Raw genomic sequence first — 7,826 nt, forward strand, 5'->3', positions numbered from 1 at the left:
TATTTTACAACAGGGGGTATGTTGCTCTCTATAAAAAGGGCCATTATTGGCTGGTTATGTAGTGTTGACACTAGAAAGTTTAGAATAAATAATGATTTCTATTCAACTTAAATTCTTACATGGATGGTGTAATTGAAAAAGAAAACAGTTTTTCCAACTCTTCCACCTGTTATTGTGCAAAAAATAAATGGGTTTACCTTAAAAATTAATTTTTAGTCTTATTTTTTTTTTAATTACTTCTGTTTAAGTAGAGTCCTATTCATCATCTAGGTTACCATTCAAATCAGACCTGGACTGTAGTAATATGCAGGTCAGGAAAAGCTCAACCTGCACCGAACCCTAGCCCACAAAATGTTGCCATTGTAGGACCTGTGTCTTTCCGCTCTGTGCGCTACTTCTGCGCATGCATTAGGTGGCAAGACAAGGAAACCTTGGGAAGAGTGTACTTCCATAGTCTGACCTGCGCCCAACCCACAACAGTCGCCCAAATTGCCTAAACCTTTTGAGCACATCACTAACAGACTGGCAATCTGTAGATTCTGGCAAATGCCAGAAGGGCTGCTGTATGGTGCCATAGACAATCACTATTTATTGGGACTGTTGGGTTGTTAGGTAAGTGGGACCCTAGCAACCAGGCAGCAGTTTAACCTTTTCTGTACTGGGCCACTTTGATTTTTCCCATGCCATGTGTTGGCCGTCAACACACATGCATGGATCAAAGTGAAAGCTAGAAACTAAAAAAAACTGTGGTAGTTTCATGTTGGTGCTGTACACTGTATATCGGCTGGCACATAAAGGGTTATCTGTTTCTTTATTATTGTGTAAGAATAACTCCCAGAGCCTTGGCCCAAAGCTATTTATACAGCAAAACAGAAGTGACAAGAAGAGAAGGAAGCCTTTATGGGAAATCATTATGGGATAAGCATTGGAATTGACTGTATATTGAAGGTGCAGAGAGGGGACAGAGAAAGCCAACAATAGATTTACTGTAGCAATTAGAGCTGAGGAAATGCCATGCAGTCATGGCCGGGAATGGCAAGGAAACACAGACACAGGTGTGAGTTTAAACACAGGGACTTTGTGGCAATCACTGCTAACAACTTTAATGTGTCAACAAGAGAGAGGATCAGGGCCACAGAGGTAACAATTGCTGTCCTGACTCTAATCACATGAAATAGCCACTGGGCAGTATAGTGTCAGTGGGTTATTCCTCTTGTTTTTTCCAAAAGAGATGCTTCAAGGCAAAGTAAGGTGCAAATTATACGGTTTTTAATGGAGGGGTAAGCAAAGTAACTACGGGTGACTGGGCAAAGGGCAGGGTAACATCCAAATGGTCACGAGTTCCAGCCCTGATTAAAGGAAAACTATACCCCCAAACAGTGTAGGTTTTTATAAAAATATATTACATAACAAGCTCATATCTAAAACCCTGCATCTTCTAAATAAACCATTTTCATAAATATATACTGTTTTAGTAGTATGTGCTATTGGGTACTCCTAAATAGAAAATTGCCATTTTAAGAATTAAGGTCCGCCCCTGGGATCATAGGATTCACTGCACACAAACAACTTACAGTACATGCTAGGCCCCATCAGCCAATCAATGGACAGAGTTCTGTCTTTACTCCCACACTACTTCCTGTTACAGTCAGAGCTGCATTATTTCCTGTCAGCTGATCTTTGAGGGAGCACACAGCCCATCACTAAATGGCGGCTCAAGGGAAAGGATATACAGGGGCAATATTTACTGATACAGGTATAGGACCCATTATCCAGAATGCTCGGGACCAAGGGTATTCCGGATAAGGGGTCTTTCCGTAATTTGGATCTCAATACCTTAAGTCTACTAAAAAATCAATAAAACATTAATTAAACCCAATAGGATTGTTTTGCATCCAATAAGGATTAATTATATCTTAGTTGGAATCAATTACAAGGTTCTGTTTTATTTCTACATAGAAAAAGGAAATCAGTTTTAAAATTCTGAATTATTTGATTAAAATGGAGTCTATGGGAGACGGGCATTCCTTAATTCGGAGCTTTCTGGATAACGGGTTTCCGGATAATGGGTCCGATACCTGTATATATATTCCAGTTTGGCGAGTTTCTTTAATCGGCCAGTTATTATGATATAAACTATCTGTTGGTTTATTATTCATTCTGGGGGTATAGTTTTCCTTTAAATCCACATGACTCCCTGTGCCTGAATTGATATGTCCGTATGATGCTTGATATCTCTAAAGTACTGTGGAATATGCTGGTGCTCTTAAAAATGGATAAATACAATAATGGGTCATGCCATATGTTAACGGGCCCTACAGAAAGGGTTAATGGACACCAACCTATTTCATGTGTCTATAAATTCAGCAGGCTGAGACACACAGGAATGGAAAGCTGCTGATACACGGTGCCAGATACAGCAAGTAAAACCAACAAGCAATGATGCTGTTTCTGTATGTTCATACATCAGGCTATAAAGCTGTCTGCAGGAAACTCCAGGAAAACATCCCAGTATAGGGGCCTTGTAAAGCTGAGAATTAATTGTCGTATTTATGGGAATAAACTCTAATTACTTTGTGCATCATCTGTTAGTTCACAACATATACAGCCTTGTTTCCATTAGTGTCCCTTTTGAGTAGTTTCTTTAGCGCTAAAGGGGTGTTTTCCATGTAAGGATGCCAGGAATTTTGGGGTAGGGCAGATCCTAGAAGAAGTTTCCCATAACTGTGGCCTGTGAATATGTGAAGGGATCCCTTTGTACACCGAAGAGGAGGAAGGAATCCCAAATGACTGTATGTAGGAGGTTGCCAAGGTGTTTTGGTTAGTCATGTTAGTTCCTACCTACCAAACCGGCTGCCAAATAAAAGTGGAAATACTTCTGCGAGCTCTGTTTTCTAATTTGAATGTAATTTGCAGTAAATGTAGCTTTTAAACAAAATAATATTCAGCCTATTTATTAACACTGGGCAACCTGGGCAATAACCATAACAACCAATCAGTGATTAGCATGGTTCAGACAGCGGCAGGAAGAACAATTAAAATAAACAGTTTGATTGGCTGCCATGTGTTACTGTATTAGGGAAAATGTATCCAGGAAATAAGCCCCTGCACTGTGCACAAAAGTGGGGGTTATTTTAACTCAACATAAAGTAATTACTATAATTGCTATTAAAGGAGACATATTTGATAAATTGGAAAAACGATAATTTTCTAGGCAATTATGAATAATATACGGTGCTGGTTTCCCTTTGGGCTAAACATTAACCCTATCTGTAACAATGGTCCCTTTATTGGAGCTCCCTATAGATCCTCTCACTTCTCCATCCAGTGTGAAATGAAGAGTGGGCGTGTCCTAACAGTCCCTACCAGAAGCACAGTAGGAGGGGGAGAGCCAATCACAGCCCTGCAGTCACACAAGCAAAGACAGGCTTCAGTTCCCTATCAGGTCAGCCTAGCTGCTGATTGGTTCCTATCCTACAGTGCAGTGTACGGAGGGCCGCCGCCCCCCCTGCACATCCAGAGAATTCAGCCAGCAGGAAGTGGAACAGATGGGCGGGGCTAGTGGGGTTTTTGTGGAATTTCTCAATAAATCAGTCTGAAACACAACATTTTTTTAAACACAATCCTTCTATATCTAGAGGAGTATAATTCACTGGTACATTCATAATTTTTATAGGATATGTCTCCTTTAATATATGTTTTCTTTGGTTAAAGGAACAGTAACACCAAAAAATGAAAGAGCTTTAAAGTAATAAAAATATAATGCACTGTTGCCCTGCACTGGTAAAACTGGTGTGTTTGCTACAGTAACACTACTATAATTGATATAATAAGCTGCTGTGCAGCCACGGGGGCAGCCATTCAAGCTGGAAAAAAGGAGAAAAGGCACAGGTTACATAGCAGATAACAGATAAGTTCTGTAGAATACAATAGTGTTTTATCTGTTATCTGCTATGTGCCTGTGCCTTTTCTCCTTTGAATGGCTGCCTCCATGGCTACATAGCAGCTTATTTATATAAATTATAGTAGACTTTCTGAGGTAAACACACAACTTTTGCCAGTGCAGGGCAGCAGCACATTATATTTTAGTTACTTTTATACACTTTCATTTTTTGGTGTTACTGTTCCTTTAAAAGACATGGGTTATGTAATAAAAAGCACCGGGGCTCTTTTTTAAAAACTGAGCAAATTAACACAAGGGCAGTAACTCATAACAACCAATTAGTGATCTTTATATTTAGCCAGCTACAGGTTGAACGACAAAAGAACATATTTGGTTGGTTGCCCAGTGTTTATAAATGAGCCCCGCTAAGTTTTCCCAGGAGTGGTATCCCATAGCAACCAATCAGCAGGTAGTGTTTACTGGTCACCTGTTTAAAAGCAAACATCTAATTGGTTGCTATGGGTTACTTAGTGACTGTTATTACATATGGGGGATTATGCCTTTGAGCATTAGAATGACTAGAAGTGCAGTGGAATTGTATTTTTTATTTTTTTGAGCTGCAACCTGTCTCGTGTTCTCCCAGTTTCATATTTTAGCTGCATATTTTCATTGTTCCTTGCATAGCAACATTGCACTCAAACAAAGGACGTATTATGTGCTTAGATAAGTGTTTAGATAAGGTGCTGCCATGCCCCAAAGATAAATTGGTTAAAAACACGGCATATTCCACAAACAAATGCAAATGAAAACAAAGGGAAAACGATCCGTATAATGTTGTATATTTTACACTTGTATATTTGGGGTCACATGTCGCCTTCTCTATCTCTTTTTCTCTTCTTCTTTGGGTCAACAGATCACTGTTTACACCAGAGATGTCAACTACCCTGGGTTTCCTAGGAGTTACCGATTTTTAATCTCTTTCCCCCGCACTCCTGTCACAGTAGGGTAATCCCCTATTTTTTTTACAATTTCCTTTTACCCCCTTATGTAATCTAAGACACTAAGGGGCTGATTTACTAAGACACGAATTCGAATCCGAATTGGAAAAAACTAACATTTTGCAACTTTTTTGTATTTTTTGCGATTTTTTCGGCGCCTTTACGACTTTTCGGAAATTGACGCGACTTTTTCATTACCAATACGATTTGCACGAAAAAACGCGAGTTTTTCGTAGCCATTACGATTCGCTCGTATCTTGTCGGGACTTTTTCGTATTGAGCGCTCGTAAGCGGCGGGCGAAACTTTCAGACTTAGCATGATTTTGGAAGCCTCCCATAGGACTCAATGGCACCCTGCAGCTCCAACCTGGCCCAAGAAAAGTCACCATACTGAAGCTTGAATGAATCCGAACGCTACGAAAAAAATCGCAACATTTTGTGCAACTTTCGGAATGGCAACGAAGTTTTAACGCTACGAAAAAAAAGCCAGATTTTGCGCAACATTCGGAATGGCAACGAAAAAGTCGCGATAATTTTCCGAAAAATCGCCAAATACCAATCATTACGAAAAAAACGCAATCGGACGCATTCGGCCCGTTCGTGGGTTAGTAAATGTGCCCCTAAGTTATAATAATAAAAGGTGCTATTAGTAAAAAGTGACAGTGTCTCTTTAAGAACTTTGCAAATTCACATGTTTGTCTTTGGGTTGCAGGCTCATAAGCACAAGGCATCATGCCATTTTCTGGATGAAGTGCGTGTAATCGGGTATTGAGTAATTAGGGAAATGTGTGCATATCTGATTATCATCTTTCCACGGAAAGCACTCTCACTAAACTTCCATTTGTACATTGACTTTGATTGAAGTGTTGAAAAGTGCTAATTGTACATAAAGAGAAATGCATGAATCAGTGATGGGGAAGGAAGTAGAATCCATGTTTCTCTTTCCTGTGGAATGGAGATAAAGCAGCATGGTAACACAACTCATTCTTATGTCAGTTCTTTAGAAACCCACATATAAGCCCTACATACTAGAGAAAAACATACCAGGGTGGTACTCAATTAAAAATAAAATTAAGTAACAACAGTATTACATTTATAGAATGTATCCACAATATCCATCAATAAACAATTCAATACATACAACCCAGCAAAAAGGCAAATAGGAATAGAGGCAGATATACCCCAACGTTTCAGCTCAAACGTCTTTGTCAAGGGAACTGACTATTTCACAGGGATCCTAAAGTGCCTTAGGGCTTTCCCTCTAGAGAAGAAGGTAACCGACCCCCTCCTCCACCATGTAAATACAGAGATTGGCTTAAAACACATGCTCATTCCCTAGCCAATAGGATCTAGTAAATTAGTGGCTACCTACTGAAGGTTCTAGAACTGGAGATCAGGTAAGCACTGAATGTAATGATTTATGAAATTAAAAAGATTGATTGTTTCTACATTAATGTATTTGTAAAAGTGCTCCTGAACATCCCTTTTAAAGCATTAATGATTGCTAAAACCTTGTCCCAGCTCTCCAAGACCAGTGGCCCCTTTAAAAGGGATTTATAACTTCCATGATGGGGTGGCTCCACCCTATTGTTGCTGGGTTACAACTGCCAGCATTAGACAGAGCCAGAACTAGGGGTAGGCAACAGAGGAACATGCCTAAGAAGCAACAGTTTGGGGGCAGCAGAAGGCACATACTTTTCTGTTTGCCTAACCCTACTCTAGGCCCTGGAGTCCTGCACCAAATCCCTGTCCCTTTGTCCCTTCACTACCTGCTTGTCACTTTCCTTAGCCCTGGATGTCACCTGGTTGGCTGGCTAGGTTGTCTAAGGCACCTCTCCGGCTTGGCCCAGTCCTGGGTTTAAACATTAAGGAAGCTGTAGTCCAACAACCAAATATGTATTCTAGGGCATGCTGCACAATAAAACTCCTCCAAGACCAGTAGCCCAATTGATCCAAGATGACTCTTGAGAATCCTGCTTGCACTGATTATACTTGACTCTTTTTGTTAGTGAAGAATAATTGTAGCCAAAACCATTAAATCATTTTCTTTCAGTTCTGAACACCAACACAGCACACACCCTTCCCTCTGATTACATTGTAATATTGGCAAGAAAAATTGCAGTCTCAATATCAGTGACTGAAGCAGCGCTAGTAGGGATGACTCTCATAGTAGGCATCTACTGCATTTGTAATTAAGCTTGGGATATCTATATGGAAATGCTAGTGGGAGCAAGGAAAGAATAAGTCCTCTTCAGTTGCAATCCATTGGCCTGGGGAGGTGCCCCTGGGCACTTCCTTGTACCAGCACTACCAGCTGCCTAGTGCTTAAGGGTGCGGTTTTATTGGTTATTTGTGATTCTCCATGGCAGTGTTACATGGTACTGTTAACTAAAGTCAATTTGAGTTTTCTTAATTTTCAGCAATTAAGGCTCAGGGAGCACGGATTTGATAAACAGGCTGCCAAAAGGAAACATCGCCAAAGTTAAGATGTCATGTACAGTCTGAACAGTAAAACATTTTTTAATCCATACTTTGAAGAACAAGTTCTGTTTGTCTGTCTAGGAGGATTATTTCCTATTCACAGATACTTGTAATAGACTGAATGTGAAATCATAAATGATTCAATCATTGCAAGCATTGTACATATCCCAGCAAGCATCTGCTTGTTCCCAGTCGCCCAGCCCAGCACGGTGGAATGCTAGGAAAATTCTACATTTGTTCTACATCATTCTTAGCTACAAGGCTGTGCAACATGGTCATTTAGCTATTAGCATTGTGGAAAAGGTTTAGTTGCAGTAAAATGTGTTCTTTAGGCAGCTCTCAGAGCCTGCTGTCATTAAATAGATATAAATGGCAGCAGAGCGGTGTATATTAGATTATTCTGATTTTTCATGCGGACTTTATTACGTATTAAAATGAACCCATTTGGCACAATGGGGCTTGAG

Source organism: Xenopus tropicalis, chromosome 9 (assembly GCF_000004195.4).
Source record: "Xenopus tropicalis strain Nigerian chromosome 9, UCB_Xtro_10.0, whole genome shotgun sequence".
Classification (NCBI taxonomy): Eukaryota; Metazoa; Chordata; class Amphibia; order Anura; family Pipidae; genus Xenopus; species Xenopus tropicalis.